This window comes from Petaurus breviceps, unplaced genomic scaffold, assembly GCF_028583685.1.
Source record: "Petaurus breviceps papuanus isolate PSGF00001 unplaced genomic scaffold, PetGlider_PUasm1.0 227, whole genome shotgun sequence".
Taxonomy (NCBI): Eukaryota; Metazoa; Chordata; class Mammalia; order Diprotodontia; family Petauridae; genus Petaurus; species Petaurus breviceps.
Genome location: NW_027185896.1, coordinates 6,964,098 through 6,966,405, shown reverse-complemented (window position 1 = coordinate 6,966,405; position 2,308 = coordinate 6,964,098).

Sequence of the window (2,308 nt, the reverse complement as noted above, 5' to 3'; positions counted from 1 at the left end):
CTTCCCTGAGATTCTAGTTTATACACAGAGGATCTGGGCCTAAGCAAACTTTGGGATTTGTCCCCCTGGGTACACTGGATAAGGAACACAGATCACTTCTATTATCCCACTATCTATTATCTCTAAGCCAATCAAAAAGTTTCCCAAGGATGTAATCAGGTCTCTCAATTTTAGGAGCAGATTCAGAGCATAAAGCTAAGGACATTATCAAATCCTGCAAAAGAGTTGGAATCATATATAATCATCAGTCATGGGATAAGCTTGGTAGATACTCGCATTCTGGTTTTGTACAGTCTACACACAGTTGGTCACCCAAAAATTCTTGGTAGAGTGATGGAGAGTAATACAGTGTACCTGAATATTGATGACAATATTCCCTTTTCTGAAGAGAAGTTGATTCCAAAAAATGGAAGACTTCAAAGGTGGAGACTGGCCAGGGAGGAGAAGATTAAGGATGCTTCACTCTCAGGCAGTGCTGAGTCTAAGCCTGCCACACAGGAGCCCAAGCTAGGAATCTTCTTAGGACAAGGTCCACTTTCCCCTGGAGAAGGAGATTCAGGGAAAATCCAGGAAGGCAAGGTACCAGATGAGGGCAGAAGTGGCAAACTACTAAGTCAGAAAATGTGGAGACCCTCCTGGGGAGCAGTAGAAGGGCAGCTTCCCTGCCCCTCCATTTGTGCAGAATCTGAAGACTTCCAACCCTGACGTCATGTCGCAAGAATGCATGCAAAGACCAGAGGGATCCTTTGGCAGAGGAGAGAGAGAGTGCAGGAGGCAAGTATGGATATAAACAAGGAAAGACCAACTCCTTTGGAATAGGGGAGAGGGTCTGCTCCAGACCCCAAAGCATTCAAGGCAACAATGCATGTAGGTCCAGTATAGAAAGAGGAGCCCCACAACCCGGTGAAGCAAAGTCAAAACAGAGTAAGTGGGTGAAGACAGGCAGGATCCAAAGGATTATAGACTTCTGGCAGGAAGGGACATACATGGTGGTAGTGCAAGCACTGATGGAAGAAGAGAAGAAATGGAGAAAATGGCCAATTGTTAGGCAGCGTCTGTGGCACAGTAGATGGAATGTTGGGCTTGGAATCAGGAAGATCTGAGTTCCAATTCTGCCTCAGACCGTTACTGGCTGTGTGATCCTGGGTAAATCACCTAATCTGCCTCAGTCTCCTCATTTGTGAGGTCCCCTCTTACTGCTGGTTATCCTCTATGTATCTTCTTTGTGGGCAGCTAGGTGGTACAGTGGATACAGCACTGGGCTTAGAATCAAGAAGATTCATCTTCACGAGTTCAAATTCAGCTTAAGATACCTACTAGCTGTGTGACCCTGGACAAGTCACTTACCCCTGTTTGCCTCAGTTTCCTCATCTGTAAAATGACCTGGAGAAGGAAATGACAAACCACTCCAGTATCTTTGCCAAGAAAACTCCAAATGGGGTCACCAAGAGTTGGAAAGGACTGAACAACAAATCTCATTTGTGCACAGCTGTTTACATGTTGTCTCCCCCGTTATTTTGGGGGAGAGAGACTGAGTTATTTGAGGGCAGGGCTGTTTTTGCCTTTCTTTGTATTTCCAGGACTGAGCATAGTGCCTGGCATATAGAAGGTGCTTAATAAATGCTTGGTGATTTGACTTAATAATAATAGCACCTCCTTCCCAGGATGGTTGTGAGGATTAAACAAATAAATATGTGTCAAGTGCTTTACAAACTTTAAAGGCTGTGTAAATACTAGCTGTTATTAGAGTTGTTGCAGAGGCAAAGGGCATCCAAATTGATCTTTGGCCCAAAGATCACTGATCTATCCAGAAAGTTTCTGGTCTTATTTCCATATTTTACAAATGACACGGAAGCCCTTGGAGGCTAAGTGACCTGCCCCGGGTTACAGAGACAGCAAGTGTCAGAGAGAGGATCTGGATTCATTCCAAATCCAACTCCAACTGGGTGGGGAACAGCTTCTCTTGGGGGGGCCACAGAAGCAAAGGAAAAAGAGGAAAAAAATCTGGTCATACAGATTTAGGGGCAGGATCCTGCAGAAAACCTGTCAGGGAATAGGATCAGGAGCAAACACCATTCTGTGTGGGAAGACGAAGGGGCAGGGGAAACAGAGGCTACAGTCATCTAAGGAAGAATCCCAGGAACTGCTAAGTGTAACTAGCAGAGCCTGGATACTCAAGACAATACAAAGGTGTGCTGTTTCCAAAGGGAATTTCAACTGGAATTCGGGAATTCCAGCTTAGGAAACAGAGCTTGGTACCGGGACAGCAGTCCCAAGCCCCTCCCCTGAGGCTGAAGACTGGGGCTCC